At 46.8% G+C, this 22800-nt stretch overlaps 1 protein-coding gene and 1 pseudogene across 1 annotated transcript in view; one reads left to right on the forward strand and one right to left on the reverse strand.

Moving 5' to 3' along the window:
* The window catches only part of CELF6 (CUGBP Elav-like family member 6), a 178837-nt gene that overhangs the window by 72293 nt on the left and 83744 nt on the right, over positions 1-22800 (reverse strand). The window lies entirely within an intron of this gene.
* On the forward strand, positions 9555-9632 carry LOC118093326 (U6 spliceosomal RNA; annotated as a pseudogene).

Raw genomic sequence — 22800 nt, forward strand, 5'->3', positions numbered from 1 at the left:
TAGGTTTTCTTTCAGTTTTGTATTTACCCAGTCTTAAGTTCTGATTGCCACATCTGCTTGCAATTTTCTTAAAAATAAAAAGAACTCCTCACGAAAATTCACCATCATTTTAGCGCTAATTTCTCTTAATAAGCATGGTTGCATGTACTTTTTGTCTAAGATACACATTTTTGCAAAGCAATCCCCCCTAATAAAAAGCACTTGGGAATGTTATTTTCACTAACATATGCATTTTTGTACACACTGTTCGGCTGAAGGACCACGCTGCAAAATTCAGAGGTGTGCAAATTTCAAAGGACGGTTGTGCTTCAGTTCTCATTTTGGAAAGTGTGGATTAATCGGATTAACCTTTTAACGAGAACTAAAACTGAGCAAATTTTCTCTCATTCCTACTCCATGGATCCTGCTCTTTACTTAGCACAAGAACACAAGAAGGGCCTGCTGCATCAGGCCAACGACCCCCCTAGTCAGAGTCATAGCACTATAGAGTTGGAAGGGACCCAGAGGATCATCTAGTCCAACCCCCCTGCAATGCAGGATCCTGTCCTCACAGTGGCCACCCAGATGCCAGGCAGAACCCTTAATTAAGCAGGACCCCAGCACAAGAGCCACTCTCCCCCACCCTTGTGCTTTCCATTGAGATCGAGTCTTAAATGAATAGGAACAAAGTTGCTGCAAAGCTCAAGATCAGCCCTTTGTTTTAGTTGCCACATGCTTTTCGTTTTATGGAATTCCCGGAACTGAATAACACAGCTGCCTCTCTGAAATGTGCTCCCTCACAGGGTGGTTGTGAAGCTAAGCCAGGCATCCCCAAACTTCGGCCCTCCAGATGTTTTGGACTACAATTCCCATCTTACCTGACCACTGGTCCTGCTAGCTAGGGATCATGGGAGTTGTAGGCCAAAACATCTGGAGGGCCGAAGTTTGGGGATGCCTGAGCTAAGCTGTGCCAACCCCTGTGTGCACCACAGATCTCAGCCACTTGATGGAATAACAGGTTTTTAAAAATAAGAATGATGATGATGATGATGATGCAACATATCAAGGGATTGTGGATTTAGTTGCACAGCAAACTATGTTGGGCCCACTTCCACCCATCTCGGCTGGGTCTCCCTTCTGCTTTTTCTTTTCGCCACATTCAAGCTTCCCCATGTTTTCCTCCTCGGTTCTTGCAGCGCCTGTAGCAAAGTAGCCAGACATCTCTCTCCTTGCACCACCCTCTGAATACAAATTGACCGGCTGCTTGTTACCGACAGGGCAGCCAGCTGCCAATTCCTCTGTCTCTCTGTCTCTCCCCCCCCCACCCTCTCACACACAATCACAGAAATGGCTGTTGCAGGCTCCCCAAATGCACCCTGCTTCCCCACCTTTCAACATTTCAAAGATGCAAACTGGGGCACAAGCATTCAACACCCCTATTTCCATACCAGGGGGCTCTTCAGAGCCTCTCACTCCACGGTTACACACCAGGCTGTATGCTGTATTCTTTGCTTCGGGAATCAGTGGTAAGTCATCTGCTTTGCATGCAGAAGGTCCCTAGGCTCAATCCCCTCCATCTCCAGCTAGGGCTGGGAGAGACCCTTGTCTGAATCCTGCAGACCCACTGGCAGTCAGTGTAGACAATACTGAACTAGATGGACCAATGATCTGGCCCAGTAGACGCGGGCTGAGAGAGCAGAGATTAGCACAGAAGGCCTACAGGTGCAAGGGTCCCCCCTCCCACAAGTTGCAACTTTACTCAACACTATCAGAAACCCTTGCCAATCTACTGGCAATCACCCAGTGATCTGCAAGTAAGTCTCATTCTTCCCAGAGATCATGTTAGAGTAACCCAGCTTGGAAGTTGCAAAGTATTTTTTGTTTGTTTTTATGATTTTAAGTTTTATACATTTTTACAATCATTTTAACATTTCAAAACTCAACTTCCTTCCCCCTCTTTCTGCGGTTCCTTAAATTTATTTTTAATAGTTTCTGCATATCCAAATTAACTTAATTTACTCATTTATTCATCTTCTTTAAATAGATACTCTTATAAAACTGCAGATTATTGCAACAATCCTGCCAATGTTCTTATCTCTTTACAGTTTATTTGTAAATATTCCATAAAGCATTTCCATTCTTTTATAAAAGGTTTGTTATCTTGATTTTTGATTTTTTTTCCGGCAAGTTTCGTGATTCCTGAAAATTCCATACATGGATACAAGAACGGAAGTCGCAAAGTGGGACTTGGAAGGATGTCCTGGAGAAACACTGCCAGTCTGTGCTTGCTATGGCTGATGTGAGTTCAGCAACATCTGGAGGGCCAAAGGTTCACCCCACTCCCCTGATGTAGATAATTCTGAGCAATGGAAATCCAATGGCTCAGTGATAGAGCATCTTCCTTGTGTGCAGAAAGCCACAGGTTTAATCCTCACCATAACTGGCTAGGGCTGGAAGAAACCCTGAAACCCTGCAGAGCTGCTGCCAGTCAGTGTGGGCAACACTGAGCTAGATAGACCAAAGGTGTGACTCAGTATATGACAGCTTCCTATATTCATACCCTGTGCAAAATCAGCTGCCGCTTGCAACAGATTCTAGCTCTGACATGGCCAAAGATTGTCCAATGGTATGAGAAACGTTTGGTGCAATCCTGTGCTTGTTTACTTAAAAGTCCCATCACATTCAATAAGGCTTGCCTATTGCATCTGAAGGGACGCAGGTGGCGCTGTGGTGTAAACCACAGAGCCTAGGGCTTGCCAGTCGGAAGGTTGGCAGTTCGAATCCCTGCGACGGAGTGAGCTCCCGTTGCTCGGTCCCAGCTCCTGCCAACCTAACAGTTTGAAAGCACATCAAAGTGCAAGTAGATAAATAGGTACCACTCCAGCGGGAAGGTAAACGGCGTTTCAGTGCGCTGCTCTGGTTCGCCAGAAGCAGCTTAGTCATGCTGGCCACATGACCCAGAAGCTGTACGCCGGCTCCCGTGGCCAGTAAAGCGAAATGAGCGCCGCAACCCCAGAGTAGGCTGCGACTGGACTTAACAGTCAGGGATCCCTTTACCTTTACCTATTGCATCTCAAATCCTATGCACACGGAAGACACAGGGATTTGCTTCCAAGTAAACATGCACAGGGTTACACTTCACAAGACACTGCCTGTCTGGAGGCTGTCCCAGCAAGAGCAGAGCAAGAAAGATTATTCTCTGAAGGCCAGGCCTGTAGTCTGGAGGCTGTTCTCTCCACTGCAGCACTGGAAGCTGCAAGTTTGAGTCATACCTATATGCATCCACCCCCCACCCAGCCTGCACCAGGGTGCTGCTCGAGGAGTTGCAACCAGCTTTTTCACCCATTCACAATTGTCACACAGCTTTAGAGCTAGCAAACGGACAATCTGTAATGCAGAAACTGGACTTTTTCTTCCAAAAACAAAAGTGTATACCCTTAACATATTAATGACTGCCTTTTGCTTTATTTCTCTTTGAGAAAGAACAAGTTGTATGTAGAATCCATATACAGTGGTACCTCGGTTTGTGAACACAGTTGGTTCCGGAAGTCTGTTCATAAACTGAAGCGTTCATAAACTGAAGCAAACTTTCCCATTGAAAGTAATGGAAAGTGGATTAATCTGTTCCAGATGGTCCACGGAGTACTTAAACTGAAGCATTCATAAACTGAAGTGAACTTTCCCATTGAAAGTAATGGAAAGTGGATTAATCTGTTCCAGACGGGTCCGCGGAGTACTCAACCTAAAGCATATTTAACATGAAGCATGGGTGCAATTGGTTCAAGAAATCAGTTCATAAACTGAAGTGTTCATAAACTGAAGCAAACTTTCCCATTGAAAGTAATGGAAAGTGGATTAATCTATTCCAGACAGGTCCTCAGAGTACTCAACCTAAAGCATATTTAACCCGAAGCATGGGTGTAATTGGTTCAGGAAATCAGTTCATAAACTGAAGCGTTCATAAACTGAAGCGAATTTTCCCATTGCAAGTAATGTAAAGTGAATTAATCCGTTCCAGATGGGTCCGCAGCGTTCGTAAACCGAAAATTCATAAACCGAGGTGTTCATAAACCGAGGTTCCACTGTATAGAGCAGCTACATCCAAAAGGGGTGGGGAAGCCCCCAAAGTACTTAATATGAGAAGAGCTGTCCCTTTGCAAAGCATGCACTGTTGGCTTGTACCTTCTCTCTCTTGGGATTCTTCCTTTCCCAAAGGGATTTGCCCTCCACTGACGGAAGAAGTCAAGAGCAACCTTCCCTGCTCACAGCTCGCACGGGCCAATTTCTTGGTGCCTGGGGGCGAAGCCTATAAGGCAAGGGGGTGAGGCTTGTGGCAGAGAATGGAGACACTACTCTTGCAGAAGATCAACACTGCCTTATGAGACCTTGAACAGTCAGCTAGATGTAAGCCTATGCCAACACGCACAGAAAACAACCATCTGTCTAGAATCTAGATGTGACCTTCCCGTGGAAAGAACAGTGTGCACTTAGGATTAGGTTCCCTTTTTATGATGTGGTTCCTTCATGCACTCTTCCACAATGCATTCTGATCGCAGAATTGCTTTTCACTTGGAACAGAATCTGAACTGAACACAAAAGCAGGGGATGTTCTAGCACAGGGGTCAGCAACCTTTTTCAGCAGGGGGCCAGTCCACTGTCCCTCAGACCATGTGGTGGGTCAGACTATTTTTTTGTTTAATGAACGAATTCCTATGCCCCACAAATAACCCAGAGATGGATTTTAAATAAAAAGACACATTCTACTCAAGTAAAAACACACTGATTCCCGGACCGTCCATGGGCCGGATTGAGAAGGCGATTGGGCTGCATCCGGCCCCTGGGCCTTAGTTTGACTACCCATGTTCTAGCATAAACAAAGCCCAATTCCACCCTACCGGATTTCATACCTGTCTCTTGAAGGCAGGTTTTATCCCTGTAAAGAGGCTTTGTATCAGAATTAGAGCCCTGATGAATCCGACCAAAAGGCCCATCTCATCCGAATTCTGTTTCTACAGTGGCCAAGCAGATGCTCCTGGGAAGTCCATGAGTAGGACATGGGGGTAACAGCCTTTTCCCGACTCCATGACAACCGGTATTAAAAGACATGCTGCCTCAAAGCCTAGGGATAGCGATTGGGAAAAGATGGCTGCTGTGTTTACATTTGTTTGTTTCTTGTTTTAACCACCCTTGCTTGATTTTTCAGCGCATGGGCACCCACGGGGGAGACTTTGCACAACCTTGTCTGGCACCCCCGTTCATATCTGCCAAGTACCCCGTTTTCTCCGGGAAAACCCTGATTTTACTTACCTTTTCCCGGTTGTCCCCGGTATCACTTCGTCTCGTCTTCGTCCCGTTTTTCTCCATTATTTTCTCCTGCCAGCGGCCATTTTTTTTCTTTCCGATTTGCCCTTCTATGGGCACAAAAAATGGTCGCCGGCGGCTTCAAAAGTCGCATCTACGCATGTCTGGAAGTGCATAGACGCCACTTCCGGTGTCAGCGGCGGCCATTTTTGGTGCCCATAGAAGGGCAAAGCGACACCGGAAGTTATGTCGACGCAACTTCCAGTGTCACACGGCTGCCGGTCCCGGATTCTGCAGACCGGGACTTGGAAGGTAAGCCCCCGTTGCACCCTGTTCTGGAGAAGTCAGAACTGCCCGCTATCACTCATGCCTTGATTGCATCCAGTGCACTCTCCATGAACCCGTACAACAAGAGGGTCAGGACACAGCAAAGTATTTCTTCACACAGCACATGGTTAAACAATGTCAACCTCTGTGGCAAGACGTGAGGACAGCCACCAATGTTGATGGCTTTAAAAGGGGCGTAGACAAATGCGCAACAAAGCTATCAGTGGCTACTAGTTCCTTTATTTATTTAGCCTAGAAAACCGCTTAATCAAAAATTCCTTAAGTGGCGCACATAGAACCCTATAAATTATCAATAAGATACAGATAAAAGCAGCAAAAGTTTAAGACAGGCATACATAACTAAATTATACATCTGGGTAGCCTTGCTAAAGTAGAAATGGTCTGGATAGGCCTGCTGCATATGAAACAAGTAGCGATGGCTGCATGCCTATTCCAGGCCTTCAGTTCTCTAAGGGGCAATCTTTGGAAAGTGTTAAAAAACTTTAGTTGATGCAGAATGCTGCAGTCAGACTGCTTTCAGGGGCCTAATGTAAGGATGATGTTGCTTTCTTGTCTGAGCTACATTGATTCCCGATTTGTTCCTGGGCAAGGTTAAAGGCACCAATTATGATAGCCGTATGAATTGGACTAAGGAATCTTCCCTCAACATGGAGCCCTCTAGATGTTTTGGAGTACACCTCCCATTAGTCCCAGCCAGCATAGGAAATTTTCATTGTTGGTGGGAGTTGTAGTTCAAAACATCTGGAGGGCACAGACCGAGCCGTCTCAACCCTATCCAGCGCCGTGGCTCAGAGATCCCTCCAGCGCCATGCGACTCCGCTTTCCCAGCTGGAAAGCCAGAGCCACGCACTGACCTGGGGACCTGTGTGCGCTTGCGTGCGTGTGTTTCATTTTAGCAACTGTGCCTCGCGCACCTCCAAGGCGCTGCTCCCCCCCCCAACGCTGCCATGCTGTGCCTTCTGCTTCTTGCCCGCTGCAAGCAGGGCCAGGGCCAGGTGCTGTGGGCCGCCGGAGGGGTGGTCCGACAGGCGGGGACGCTGCCAGCTGTGGTCCGCCTCCGCCTCCTCGGCCAAAGCAGCTGTGCAGTGCTGCTGTCCAGGGAGCCCTGGCTGCTGCACCAACAGGAGGCTCACAGCCAGCTTCCCCACAACGGCACCCACAGCCCGAGAAGAGGCGGGCGAGGGCGGTGCTGCCGGCGCTCTTTCCGCAGCACACCCGGGCCTCACCTCCACATGGGCGGTGAAAGGCGCTTGCTCCGTGCAGCTCCCCCACTCGCTGGGGTGCCCCTGAGAGGCGGCGCCCTGGCGCAATGCGCCAGTAGCCCCAATAGGAAAGACGGGTCTGGGCACAGGACTGGAGAAGTCTGGAACAGGGATCTGCCTTCCCCCATATAAACTTTCCCACTTGTTGGGACCTCGGGAAAGGCCTTTCTTTGTGTCCCTCACCATCATGAAAATGATTGGTGGTGACACAGAACAGGGGTTTTCTGGTGGTGGCTTCTAGGCATCCCTTCTTCCCAGCTTCATATTGCTTCCACAGTGCAAGCTTCAAGGCAATATGTAAAGATGGTTTTATTTTTGCAAAGGCATTTGGTTTTGATTGACACATTTTATGGTCTGGCACTCTCTCTTATTTTTATAATTAGAGGCTGTTTGCAGCTGCTTGTTATGTTTATTTAATTGTTTTATTTTTGCGATTTTGGAAAATGCAATATGCCAAAGGCATTTCAGCTTATTGCAGAGGCGCTAGAAAAGTCTGTTTCTAAGAAGGCTAAATACTAAAAGCATATTTAGGCTGCAATTCTATGCCCATTTACCTGGGAGTAAGCCTCAAGGAACTGAACGGATTTACTTCTGATGAGACATGTGGCGGAAAGAAGCCCCTGGCTTTGCGGGGCTGGGATATAGCCTACTAAACAACGGTTAAGGGTACTCTCTCCTGCTCTACCAACTTGTTGCCTCTGGCCTTACCTGCCACTGCCATGCGGCCCCTGGAAGATGTCCCACGAGGGGATGTGGCCCTTAGAATGAAAAGGGTTCCCCATCCAAGGTGTACAGGATTGTAGCCCCAATCCTATGTCACTTTGTTCAGGAGAACTAGCTGTGTTCAGTGGAGTTCATTCCCAGATATGGGCAGCAATGCGGTGGGGGGGATGGGAGACAGTGGAGTGCAGCTGTGGAACTCCCCCCCCACAAGATAATGACCTCACCTGCCAGAGCACCAAGGTAATTAATCGGCAGTCTCTCGGCAGTGGATGAGGGGATGAGGAGGCTTTCAAGGTTTACCATTTTTTGTGGCACATTAACGGAGGAGATGCTTTTGAATTACGGTGCTGGAGGAGACTCTTGAGAGTCCCATGGACTGCAAGAAGATCAAACCTATCCATTCTGAAGGAAATTAGCCCTAAGCGCTCACTGGAAGGGCAGATCGTGAAGCTGAGGCTCCAATACTTTGGCCACCTCATGAGAAGAGAAGACTCCCTGGAAAAGACCCTGATGCTGGGAAAGATTGAGGGCACAAGGAGAAGGGGATGACAGAGGACGAGATGGTTGGACAGTGTTCTCGAAGCTACGAACATGAGTTTGACCAAACTGTGGGAGGCAGTGGAACACAAGAATGCCTCGCGTGCTATGGTCCATGGGGTCACGAAGAGTCAGACACGACTAAACGACTAAACAACTAAACAACAACAACAGCAGAGGAGAAACCAGAGCACGAGACTGGCTTACTATTCAGTGAGTGCTGTTGTTGGTGTGTAAAGGTAAAGAGACCCCTGACCATTAGGTCCAGTCGTGACCAACTCTGGGATTGCGCGCTCATCTCGCATTATTGGCCGAGGGAGCCAGTGTATAGCTTCCAGGTCATGTGGCCAGCATGACAAAGCCGCTTCTGGCAAACCAGAGCAGCACATGGAAATGCCGTTTACCTTCCCGCTGCAGCGGTTCCTATTTATCTACTTGCATTTTGACGTGCTTTCGAACTGCTAGGTTGGCAGGAGATGGGACCAAGCAACGGGAGCTCACCCCGTCACAGGGATTCGAACTGCCGTCCTTCTGATCAGCAAGCCCTAGGCTCAGTGGTTTAACCACAGCGCCACCTGGGTCCCTGGTTGGTGTGTGGGTGTGCATAAAATGGATCCACATGGCTGTCTGCATTTCTGCACTATCCTTGGGAACTCGGTTAAGGGCCGTGGCTTCATGATGAGCTTCTGCACTTCCAAATTCACCTCTAAACCACTGGATAAGAGAGCTGCCAAACCCCAGAGTTAAAGCCCTGGCATCCCTATTTTACTTTGGACACCTCCCGCTCTTGCTCTTGCACTTTCTGATACCACTGGCACCACCACAATGCGCCCCTGGCTATCAGGTGACTCAGTTGCAAAAGGCTGAGAACCAGCGCACAGAACAGGAGGCGGCAAGTCCTGCGCCACCACAACACACAGCGTGGATGATCTCCATAAACTTCCAGTGACAGACGGCTGTGTGTGCAGTGCTGTTTTTAATTGTAAAAAATATCTGGCTGTTTTTATTGCTTTTTTATTGCAGATAGGCTACTTTTTATCACGATCTTGTCTTCAAGGAAAGTATCTCACTGTATATGCTAGCAGTGAGGCAAAATGGCCTCCTGACTTTCTTTTTTCCCTTTTTAAAATTTCATTCAATCTTTATCATTTTAAAAAAATATACAACATTTATACAACACTCTCTGTTTTTGTTTGAAACAAAAAAGAAAATGATGGCAACTGAAGCAAAGATACTTTGTATACCTCACAGTACACATGACACTACAATTTATGAAAAAAGAAAGAAAAGAAGATGAAGAAGAAGAAGTTGAGGTTTTAAAGAAGACCTCCAAACATTCTCATTGTACGTTATCTGTTAAATACACTTTTACCGCACAGTTACTTATTTCCTCTATTTTTTATCATCCTCCCCCACCCCCCGGCAGCACATATACTAAAATTGGAATGATACAGAGAAGATTAGCATGGCCCCTGCACAAGGCCCTCTGGCTTTCATAACTGTAATCAGAAGCCGTCAGGGCAGTCTCGAGCAGGTCGTGCACCCTGGCGCTGAGGAGCGGAGATCGCTCCGGCGCCCCCGCCCTCGCAGGGCGCAGCATGATTTCCGCGCGGCTTCGGCGCGCGGCGCCCTGCCTACTAGCCCGGCGCCCCGGCGCACCGCGCCACCCAAGGTCTACCTAGAGCCGGCCCTGGAAGCCGTGCAGGTGAGAAAGGAATATTTCCAGTATTTTTCGGAGGTGGAATGTATTTTGAAGCTAGGGGAACTGTGGAACGAACAGCATCCCTCTGGTTCATTGCCACTGTCTTTAATATGCCCAGAGTAACCCCCTTGTTTCATAGCATTACTCTGGGAAGCATTCTTGGGAGAAATTTTCAACCTCCAGCATGAGCTGTCATCCCCCCCGCTCAGAATGACCCTCAGAATGATGCGACATTGTGATAAGGCACAATTCCAGGTGCATTGTGGGAATATTAAAGTTGGTGGCAGGCAGAGCAAAGAGCCACAGGAACACCAGCAAGGTTCAGTCTCCCACTCTCAAAAGACACCCCACCCCACCCTGAAATATGACTGTTACGCCATTTCCTAAATTCAAGCAGAATTTCTAAGATACGATTTATATGTTCAAAATCGTCCGCGGACTCTCTGAAAATGTGTGCAGAAGCTGAGCTGAGATTTGCTCTCTAAACACAACGCTGTTCGACTCTTGTTCCAATATTTTCAAAGGCAATATCTCATCGTCTCAGTCTTTGGCATTTTCCTCCCTTTTGGAAAACGAGTAAGAGACTTGTGTTGTGAATAGGGATGGGGAGAAATTCAATCTTGCTTACATCTGAATGAAAATGTGTGCACTTCTCAAACCTGTATGCAAACCGAAACCCAATTAGCCATTGAAATTCAGAGTTTTCTGAATTTTGCAATACAGTTCTTCAATAAAAAGTTGTGTACAAAAATGCAAATATCTTGGGGGAATTGTACATAAAAATGCATGCATTTAGCAACCTAAGACATTTGGGGAAATTCCTAGCAAAAATGTGTATATTAGTCGAAATTGCATCCAACAATTTGTGCATGAGGATGAATTTTAATGAGCATCTGGTGAGCGGCTTGAAAATTGCTGCAGAAATGTGGAGAACTCAATGCAAGATGGGGAATATGAGAAGCTGAAAATGACAGTGTCATCCACCCCTAGGTCTGAACATGCTTACCAAATTGCATCCTGCGTTAAATGAATGTCAGAGATTGCAACAGGTTAATGGTAACTCTTACTGTCTGAAAGCGAACACACTAAGACTTGTGGTCTAGTCATAGCTCTAGTTTCACTTTCTACGCCACACCACATAAAGCACTGCCTGTCTATGCCGGATGACATTTCATAACACTAAGTGTAGTGCCTGGGCTTTTGCTAGAACCTCTTTTTTGCTGGGCTCTTTCCCCCAGCATGTACTGTACATCTGGGTGCCTGTTTATGTATTTGGCTGGTGGGTTGGTTTTCTGCTTGGCTATGGGGTTCCCAGTTTGACTACTGCCATTTCTACCTCTCCTGGGACTTTTTGCAAGGCTGTCTCTAGAAGCTCCTTGGGCCTGGAATTTGACCAGCTCTGAGTCCCATGTCCTGCTTCTGGATGGAAAAAAAACCCACAAGTTTATCCAATGAAAGCAGGGGAACACTGGAGCTGTGGATTTTTTTGTTTGATGCTGTCATGTTTTAAAACAGGAGAGGGCATCTTCTAGCGGAAAGTGTTCTTTTTACAAACAAGCAATCAAGCAAATGAACATCTGACAATTTTACTATCCCGATGTTCCTCAGACAGCCTCTTCATAACAAAGGCCAGCCCAAGACATTTTGCTGCCTAAGGCAGAGCAGTGAAAGTCACCCCCCACATTATTATGGCATCTGTGGTGGATCATCCCACAAATGCCCCTACCCTATCCAAGTAGTAAAAAAAACCCAATAATAATACCTTAAATAACTAATCATCTGCTGTCCTTTTTGGGACACTTAAATCAGCTGCCTGAGGCAACTGCTTCCCTTTGCCTAACAGTAGGACCAGCCCTGTTTGTAACAGTTTGTTCTGGCTATGTGTACTCACGAGAAAATGGGAAATATAAACATTTGCACAAGGATGTGAGTGAGCATTCTTGAATTTAGAGAAGTCTGATTTTGTTGTATATTTGAAAGGGCTTTCGATGCTTTAGAGCAGGGGTAGGCAACCTAAGGCCCGGGGGCCAGATCCGGCCCAATCGTCTTCTCAATCCAGCCCACAGGTGGTCCAGGAATCAGCATGTTTTTACATGTGTAGAATGTCCTTGTATTTAAAATGCATCTCTGGGTTATTTGTGGGGCCTGCCTGGTGTTTTTCCATGAGTAGAATGTGTGCTTTCATTTAAAATGCATCTCTGGGTTATTTGTGGGGCATAGGAATTCCGTTCATTTTTTCCCCTTCAAAATATAGTCTGGCCCACTACATGGTCTGAGGGACGGTGGACCGGCCCACAACTGAAAAAAGGTTGCTGACCCCTGCTTTAGAGTGCTAATTTCATGTATTTGTAACACACACACACACACAAAATTACTAATCTATTAACCACCTGAGATCGAAAAGTTATGTTGAATGTGTGGGATATGAATTAGAGGTTGCTTCCAATTAACATGTTCCATCAGGATAAGGATTTCTGTTTATATAACTGGACTCGTGCCCCTGTGCATGCCTTCTCCCAATGTACGCCTTCTCTGAAGGGTTAGAGGTGAACCCTGGACAGATTTAAGGGGCTCGGGAGGGGAGGGGGGAAGTTCTGTTGCACAAGGATAAATCCTTGTACTGACTAAACAAGCTATTTGGAAACCACCCTGCTTAGATAAATAAATCAAACAGTAGTGAAGATTGCTCAAATCTGAATGGTCCATCATCTTGACCATTTATCTGAGACTGTGGGGACAACTAATTTCTCAGGCCTTTGGTGGCTGAGGACTTTCTTCTTCACACCCACCCACTGCCAAACTGCCCCACCACCCGCTCCAGAAAAGCATTATGTTCTCCAAGCATGAAGCCACCCTCACTAAGACCTCAGGTTAAGAGGGGTGGCACTGTGAGAGAGTCACTTTCTAGCAACTTGCTGCCTTTTGTTTGCTGCAGCAGCTTGACTACTAATCAAGGGGCCAACAGACCATTCACCGATCGGCTGAAGCATGATGAGCCCTAGATCAACCACAGGAAGGAAGGGAAGGGAAGGGAAGGGAAGGGAAGGGAAGGGAAGGGAAGGGAAGGGAAGAGAAGAGAAGAGAAGAGAAGAGAAGAGGAAACAGAAAAGGGGGAAAGAAAAAAAGATCCAAGGAACAAATTTTGGAAATTGTGTCTAGAAAGTCTCATTGAGAATATTCTAAATAAAATGCAATAACCTTCTTATTTCATCCTTGGAGAAGTTTAGGAGAGTCACCTGATTAACTTGATGGCTAAGTGGGGTTTAAAACCTGGATCTTACTCCTGGCACCATGTTGCACTGGCTCTCATAGCCTGCATGAAATGGCATTCCCTCTTTCTCTGCTGTTTAAGGGTAGATGTTGGTCCTCATGGAACCAAAATAGCACCATCTGCACACAAGTGGGAAGTTTCAACAGGCTTGGGGAAACCCCAAGGTTTGCAGGAGGCACAGAAACAAATATTTAGAAAGAAAAACACTAGAGGTGAAACAGACACCCCTCAGAAAATAGTTCCACGAGGACTGAGCATGCTCAGTGGCCATAAAATACTGACTAGGGAATGGCTGGCTAGAAAAGTGAAGAGGAGCACTCTAGGCTGCAAGATTTTGTTACAGGTCTCACTTGTTCAACTTCTGAGGAAGGACTGCATCTTTTTATTTTTTGCTATTCCCACCAAATCCCATGTGAGTTCCGAGTGACCTGCAACATGTAACATAGTCTGTTCTGCTGTGTTCACACGGAGAAGCTCAAGGGGGGCGAAACCGACAAAATCCAACACAAACCATTTGAAGATGATGTCTGAACGTAACTGCCATGCCTTGCTTTTAGATTAGCTATATCTGGGGAGGCTTAGTCATTTTTGCCTGATTTAAGGAGCTCAATGTGCCAATGTGTAGAGAATCCGAGGCCTGATAGTGATCTTCTCGTCTAGTCTTAAAGCAAAGCTGTTGGCAAATACTGCTACATCCAATTCCATCTTTAAAAAAACCAACCCATTTCTTTTAAGGTGGCATTTAACCTCCAGGGGGCTGTAGCCACATTTTAGCAACTAGCTGGCTGCCCGATCTCCCCCCCTTCAAGGGTTCGGAATTCCTTGCGCTGAGGACATAATCATATTCAGCAGGTCCACGGTCAAACGCTTCGGCCATCTGCAAACAACCTCAAGAGGAGAGAAATCTGCCAGGAACACTGGTGACTCAAACGAGGCTTTGCTGAGACCAGAGGCAGGAGCCTCACTTAGGCCACTCGATTGCCTCTGTCCAGAATAAGGAACAGGTGTCTCTCAACCCACAATGCTCAACGTGTTCTTCTGTTCAGTCTCACTGCTTGCAATCCTCTTCCGGTGCTAGCAAGAGGTCCCTGTACTCTTGGTGGTCACATCGGCACATAGCTGAGCAACTTTAAGAACTTCTGCTTGGCTTCTTTGCCACTTTACTGCTCCCTCTCCTGGCAACAAAGTCCAGGCATCCCCAAACTTCGGCCCTCCAGATGTTTTGGACTACAATTCCCATCTTCCCCGACCACTGGTCCTGTTAGCTAGGGATCATGGGAGTTGTAGGCCAAAACATCTGGAGGGCCGCAGTTTGGGGATGCCTGCTCAAGTCCATGAGTAGCCAATCTGCCTCCCTCCAGATGTTGAAGTACTACAATTCCCATCTTCCCTAACCATTGCTTATGCTACTTGGGACTGATGAGTTTTAGTTGGGCAGTATCTGGAGGGAGCTTTGCTGGCTACTTCTATGTATTCCAACCCCTGTTATCTCCTCCCCCTCCATTTCCCCCACCGCTCTCTCTCAGATACACACTTCACTGACATGAGATGAAATATTAGGCATTTTCTTATATGGTTTTAAAGGGTGATTAGGGGACAAAGTTACTGATATCAAGCCTTGCTTCTAGGTTTCAGAAATCTCCAAAGGATAAATGGACATAAATCTGACATCAGGAACCAGAAGACAGAGAAACCAGTAGGAGAACACTTCAATCTCCCAGGACATTCTATACAAGATCTCAAAGTAGCTGTCTTACTGCAAAAGAATTTCAGAAATAGACTGGAAAGAGAAGTTGCTGAATTACAACTTATCACCAAGCTCAAAACCATGGAGGGACCTGGTTTGAACAGAGACATAGGATTCTTATCTCATTATACATGATAAAGCGATCTTCAGCCTTTTCAACCCTTGCTTTTTCATGCAAAACCATTTGCAGTCGTTTTCAGTCATCAACAGCTATCAGTCAGTCAATCACCCACTTCCACCACCCTTCTGAGTGATACCCCCTCCCCACCCCACCCCCTCCCCACCCCTTCTCCACATAAGCGCCTGGGGACTCCTACGGTATTTCAGTGTATCTGAAGAAGGTGTATCTGAAGAAGTGTGCATGCACACGGAAGCTCATACCAAAATAAAAACTTAGTTGGTCTTTAAGGTGCTACTGAAGGAAATTTTTTTATTTTACTTAGGAAAGAAGAAGCCAATCAAGTATAAATTCCATTTTGATGGCCATCAGTCCCAGGGAACAAGGAGAAATTCCTCCCTGCTGTACTCCAGACTCCAAGAAACCCCAAAAGGGCATTTATGTGTTTGATGCTGCTTAGCATTCCATGCAGCAGGAGTGGGAAGGAGGGTTCTCAGGACTCTGGTGCCCCAAACAACTGAGGATCTTGGGGCAGGGCCTCATGATGCCATGGGATGACTAGGACAATCTGATATCTTGGTTGGGCCAAGATATCTAGCCCAGCATTAATGGGGTAGAACTAGAGCAGGGGTCCCCAAACTAAGGCCCGGGGGCCGGATGCGGCCCAATCGCCTTCTAAATCCGGCCCGCGGTTGGTCCGGGAATCAGCATGTTTTTACATGAGTAGAATGTGTCCTTTTATTTAAAATGCATCTCTGGGTTATTTGTGAGGCATAGGAATTCGTTCAATTCCCCCCCCCCCCGGAAAAAATAGTCTGGCCCCCCACAAGGTCTGAGGGACAGCGGACCAGCCCCCTGCTGAAAAAGTTTGCTGACCCCTAAACTAGAGTGTTGGACATAGAGGAAAAAAGGGGTGAAAGCAGAAAAAAGGAGGTTGTTTTTTTAAAAATAAGGTGAACACCCCACCCCACCCCCCGCAATTTTCCTCTACAATTTGTATGTTAATTTGAGGAAATTGGAGGGACTCTTTTACTCAACATTTTCTCTCTCTTCACTTCTAAAATCCCTTTATTTTTGCTACTATTTAAAAATGTGGAGGCAGAAACCTCGCTGTTAGTTATCCACAGATCTCCCTGCTGTGAATGTCTGGCAACAACAGTGAAGATACGGGCTACTCATGAATATCTAGTAACTTGATGTTCCTCATGAATGTCTTGTTCTTGATGTTAACTCTGCATTCTTCTGCTACCCATTAATATTATGGCCCTGTCCATCCAAATACTGGCTGTGCTTCTCATTCTCCAGCTCCTGGTTACCCCGTGTTCTAATGAAACAGATGCCCTTTGGCCTACCACCATGCATGGGCTCTCTTACACTTGCCAGCCACATTGCACCACCCTCTGAGTGGCCATGCGCATTCAGCTGCTGCCCAATGGATGCCTGCCATTAGCTCAGGGCACTCTCTTGCAAGGGGAGTGCTGCAGTCAGCTTGCCTCTTTCGATAAATCCACTGCTCTATTAATAGCTGGCTCTGCTAGCGGGGAGTTGGGACTAGGTGGAGAAGCAATGCAGGAGAGAGAGAGAGAGAGAGAGAGAGAGAGAGAGAGAGAGAGAGAGAGAGAGAGAGAGAGAGAGAGAGAGAGAGAGAGAGAGAGAGAGAGAGAGAGATGGAGAGGCCACAAGAGCCAAGTTGGACCACAGAGGCTACTGAGCAGAGATGTGATGGGGTGGGATTCAAAAACACAGCTGGGAGCAGAAAAAGGGGGAGGCAGGATGGGATATACCCAACAGCATTGATTATATTCCTTTGCCACAGATTAATGGGAAGAGAGAGTTGAAGGGTACAACAGACACAGCAGCTAATGAGTTCATTTTAAATGCTATCGTCCATAGACCAGGTCTGTTGTGAGCCACAGAGTTCTTCAAGTTCCTCTTTCCATTGGAGGATTAATTGCTTGACCAAAGTGAGTGCCTTGTGTTTAAGTTTTCAGGGGAAGGGGCACAGTGATATAGCGTGTGCTTTGTGGCCAGGAGGTCCCAGGTACAATCCCCAGCATCTCCAGGTAAGATTTGGAAAGACATGCCTGAGACCCCAGAGAACTGCTGACAGTCAGTATAGACCAGTGTTTCTCAAACTTGGGTCCCCAGCTGTTGTTGGATTACAGCTCCCATCATCCCTGATTACTGGTCTTGCTAACTGGGGATGATGGGAGTTGTACTCCAGCTGGAGACCCAAGTTTGAGAAACACTGGTAGAGACAATACTGAACTAGAAGGAGCAATGCTCTGACGTAGTATAGGCAGCTTTCTATGTTCCTAACTGACTTCACCCAGCATTCCATTTGACTGTGACATGGTGATTCTCTTGAAGAGTAACATATCACAGTGACATTTGGGATCCCTGTTCGGAGCAGAACTCTATGGTTTAGATTTGAATGGTAGCTCAACCTAGCTGGGGGGGGGGGGAGAAAATGCAATGCAAGATCTTTGAAAATCAGATCAGAGTCGGCATGCATGTTGAGACAAAATATTCTGCATGCATGGACTGTAGCTCAACTCAGCTCAGCTTCCAGCTGCTGTTTTCCAAAAGGTTCTGCAAAGGAATTATGCACAACACAATTGCATCTCCTTTGATGGCAGAGGTTTGGGAGCAAAGGTTGTTGTGCAGGCTGAGGATTGCATCTCACAATTCACATTAACATGTGTGAACCCCAGCATGACCCCTACACTTTCAAGCAGAAATATGCAGCAAAACAGTACAATAGCTCCCTTGAGAACTAAGGCACCCCAATGGACGTTAGAGTGGACATTGAAGACAACAATCTGGATTTCAGGTTCAAAGATCACCTTGATCTCCCTGCACCCATTTTCAAAGTGGAGGAGAAAGATGCCCATTATAGGGTAGCCAGCACGGTGCCTTCAAGATGTTGAACTCCAACTCCAATCAAAATAAAAAAATTCATTCCAGCAGCACCTTAAAGACCAACTAAGTTTGTCATTGGTATGAGCTATTGTGTGCTTGCACACTTCTTCAGATACCACACGAAAGCACACGAAAGCTCATACCAATGACAACCTCAGTTGGTCTCTAAGGTGCTGCTGGAAGGAATTTTTTTATTTTGTTTTGACTACGTCAGACCAACACGGCTACCTACCTGTAACTAGAACTCAAATCATCCCTGACCTGTCATAATGGTAGCCTGGGGTGATGGGAGTTGGGGTCCAACTTCTGGAGCATGCTATGTTGGCTGCACATGGTGATCATAATGGGACATCTGGAATGAAATTTCTGAGACTTGGCATTGATTGGCAGGGCTGGCCCTACTATTAGGCAGAGGGAGGCAGCCTTCTCAGTGGCAGGTGCTGTGGGGCGGGAAGTAGTGGCAAGATGTTGCAGGGCAGAGTTGCGTGTGTACCATGTGATCTCCCCTGTTCTCCTTGAGGTAGTCTGCTTCCCTCAGGTGCAGTAGAGGACACTGACCCACTACCAATGTTGATGTAAGATTCAACTACCAGTCTGGTCAGCTTCTCTGCATGGAATGGGGTGGTGGGTATCTTGCTGGCCGCATACAACATAGATGCTCTACCACAAATGCAGATGCTTTGGTCCTTCCTCATTCTGAGGAGCAAGGCCCTGTACCTTTGCTCCTAAATCCTGCTCAGATGACACTGCTGTCAACACATGCCGGCTAAACCTCCCTTTAGATTGGTCACACTTTCCTACATAACATAAATTTTCAAAAACTGCCTCCCCCACTTCGATATTCCCAAGCTAAGCTGGTTCATCCTTTGTGTCAGTGTGGGAAAAGGCATGCAAGAGACTCATACCTCTTCTTTCCTGAAGTGGGATCTGTAGATCTTACTCTTGTTCATGGGCCTTGCTATGGGAGGATCCACACTTCCTTCACATATTACAGCCAAAGCAGGAAAAAACAACCTCCCCTCCCCTCCTCCCTCTTTCCCTTTCTCATTTTAACCATCACATCTATATGTGTAACAGTCAACATTCCTAGCAGTGCCATATATACCATTTGTGTGTGTGTCATTTCTGCCCTTCGTTTCCTTATGGCCATTGGAGGCATGGTCCTATGAAATGGGGGCCCATCTATCACCTCTTCAGTCTGTTGATGGTCCACCATCTAGTAGCTGGTGATCCAGATGAGGTGGCCTTGCCCTCCATCAACTTTCACCACAGGGCTACCTAAGGATCATCTTGCCCTGAAGGGAGGGGAGAGCTGGATTTCAAAAGGACTTGTCACCTGTATATAGTTTTAATTGATGCTTATTTTTCGAACATATATGTGCAAATTCCTTTGTGGGGTTCACCTGAAAGGTGGTATATGCATATCTTAATTTGTTAAAAGAATCATGAAAAAGGTTAAATTATCCTGATTGTGAGTGTGTAACATGATACATTGAAAGGGTAGTATTGGGCAACAAGTCTGTAATGGGACTTATAACCAACTGCGGTCAGATAGGTCACTGACACACAGCCCTTCTAATCACTCAGTGCCCAAAGCCTTTCAGATAAACGAAACTATGCATGGCACTTTGGAGTGCTATCAACTGATTGTCAGTCCTTGCATAGAACTGTGCTGTGCTGTGGTACCCTGATAATCCATTGGTTTTGGGGGCTTCAAAGAGCTGCATATGGCTCTACGCAAACCCCAATGACCAGCTGACTGCCAGGCTTGCAAAGAGCAGCACATGGGGAGGGGGTATTGCACAGGGTTTTGTGGGTGAATGCAAATCTCTTTTTGGACTAGCCGCTTCTTTGCCTACTCCACACCTGGTGTCACAATGTCAGGCCAGGGGGTGCTCACCACAACCCAAAGGGCACGGAACATGCTGTTCTATCATCAAATATGTTCCTTCCTGTTTTCCCTCTATTAATGGACAAGATGGACCAGACAGGTATACAAGGGGGTGGGAGACACCATTAATGCCAGCCATTTATAATCAGTACTGGAATATGAAGCCATAGGCCACTTCTGTTTTTCACTTGGGAGTTTCACTCCTGGAAAGAATGAAGTGAGAGGCAGAAGCAGAGCCAAATGGTGTTGCTTCTCACCTCCTCTGGCATGAAGGAATAGTTATTTTTACTATCTCTTGCCTCCCCCTTCCTGCTCACCTCTCAAGTTAATATGGCAAGACACAGCCAGCCCCTGGGGTATACAGTCAAAAAGCCATGGCATCTGTAGGAGCCCAACCAACAGTCACATTCAAAAAGGCAAAGGAGTACAAAGTCCTTGAATCCTCCTCTCCCTTTTCTGATGCACTTTTCTGTGTGAACACTTTTCTGCCAATCCACTCATGAACGCACCATGTCTGTCACATACACACTTCAACAATATAGGTTGGGGAGAAACGCAATTCAGCTTGTGAGCCCATCTAATGGGCACTATCCAAAGCAATACAGCAACCTTCAAAACCGGCGCATTTCCGAATTTTGCAACGCAGCTCTTTAGCCAAATAATGTACATAAAAGTATGTACACAGGGGTAGTGTGCCTAAAAAGGCATAGATTAGTGAGGACGACATACAAAAATGCATTACATTAGGAAAAACTGCTGCACAAAAACATGTATATTTGGAGCAATTGGTGCACAAAGGCTGGTGGATTTTCATGACTTTTTTTGAGTTTAATGAAAACAAATTGTGAAGAACTGAACCTAAGCTTGGAAAAATAAGAAACTTGAGACAAACCAAAATCGACAGATCCGCCCATTGCTACTCAGCACTCCAACTAATTACACCAGTTAAACTGTCACCCTCCAGATGGTTTGGACTACAACTCCCATCAGCTCTAGCCAGTCTTATGTTTCACCATAGAGCAAGGTTGGCAAACCTGTGGCCCTTCAGATTTTTCTGCACACAACTCCCATCAACCCCGATCATTGACTGTAACTGTGATGGGAGTTGGGAGTCCACCATCATCTGGAGGGTCACATGAGGGGCCCACAGAAATTGCAGGACCCCGTGTGCTAACCATGGATTGGGCCCTCTGCCTCACTCTCAGTCGGCTCCTTCAGTTTGTGCATATGAAAACTAAAACAAGCATTATCTAGCATACTTCCTTGGCGAGCCTCATTGCTCTATGTTTTGCAGCAAGTGAAGCTGCCGTATAAGTGATATGGGGTTTTTATTTTATTTTTTTTAAAAGAAGTTTAGATCAAAGTAGGGAGATGAAGGAGATCTGGGGTCTGACACAGAAGATGAAGGCCATGATGGGGAGCCTCAGGCCTGGGTTCTGAATGTGGCCCTCCATGCCTCTCCATCTAGCCCTCAGGAGTCTCCCTAGGCCACCCTGCTTCCCCCCCCCGCTGTTCCCCTGGAAATCTGATGATGCCTCTTGCTTGCCTGGACAGAGAATGCAAGGGTGGCTGGGCCATTATGGGGAATGGAGCAGCACCCCTCAACCCTAATCTGCCCTCAGCCACCTCCTGCCTACCTGCCTTCTTCCAAACAGGTGATGGCACTGCTCCTGAACAGGCTTTCCTTTTGGAAATCTGTATCAGCCTTAGCCAACCTGGTGCCCTCAAAATGCATTCAAACTATAACTCCTATCAGCCCAAAGCAGCTGGGACTGAGAGGAGTTTTAGTTCCAGACATTGGGAGGGCACTAGACTGGGGAAGGCTGACCTGGATGCACAAAATCCAAGGATGGCTGGGGAAAGGAGCAGGTTGCCTAAGGTGATGTTTCCCCTCTTCTGCTCTGGTCTTCAGTCCTCCCTCCTTTAACATGCTTCTGTTGCTCACTTCCATTCTGGACTCTGGGGGAGGAGACAGACAGACAGACACAGAGATTAGGGTGGCCATCATAGCTGCCAAGTTTTCACTTTTCTCGCGAGGAAGCCTATTCAGCATAAGGGAAAATCCCTGTAAAAAAGGGATAACTTGGCAGCTATGGTGGCCATGTGTCCTGTTTTACAGTCCTTTATTTGAAGGAGTCCTCTAGCTGAAGGGCTAAAGAATCGTAGAGTTGGAAGGGAGCCCAAGGGGCAGGAATCTCAGCTAAAGCATCCATGACAGGTGTCCATCCAAACCTATGGTCTTTTTGGGATGGGCCACAGCTCAGTGGTACAACATCCACTTTGCAGGCAGAGAGTCTCAGGTTCAATTCCTGGTATCTTCAGGTCGGAAATCTGGAAACTCTGCAGAACCACTGCCTGCAACCCCGGAGAGCCACTGCCAGTCAGGGTGGACAAAACTAAACTAGATGGACCAATGGTCTGACTCAGTAATAGTCAGTTTCCTATGTTCCTATAAGAAAGGAGAGCAGGGGCCCTGATGCTACTCATCAATAGCTCCTGGAGAGTGAGCAGGCAGAAACAGGCCACCTGGTCACAGTCTTCCACAATAGTGTGAGATGGACTTCATTTCTAGTTAAATTATAGCAAATGTTTTCCAGACTGCTACCTATACATATACTTTTTCATGTGTGGTTTTTATGCAAACCTGTGTCCTTAGGACTGGGGGGTTGATGCTCAAGTGGCTACCCTAAAAGGCACTGTTTTAGTTTGGGGAGCGATTTCTCCTCTTCACCCTCCCTCCCGCTGTCTTTTGGCTCACCAAGAACTCCCGCTCATGCTGCTTTGCCTGGGAGCCCTGAGTCTAAGAGAAAGAGAAAGAAATGAGCCCCTGCCAGCATCATCCCTTGGCGTGTGACAGTGGAGCCAAGGGGAAAATACTAGCTGAGCCAATCCATTTGCTTCCCAAGCCATGACTCTCTCCCTTCCAGGGTGAGCAGCAAGTTAAGAACGTAAGACAAGTCCAGCTAGATGGGGCCCAAAGCATCCCTAGTCTAGCATTC

The sequence above is a fragment of the Zootoca vivipara genome, chromosome 14 (genome assembly GCF_963506605.1).
Source record: "Zootoca vivipara chromosome 14, rZooViv1.1, whole genome shotgun sequence".
Lineage (NCBI taxonomy): Eukaryota > Metazoa > Chordata > Lepidosauria > Squamata > Lacertidae > Zootoca > Zootoca vivipara.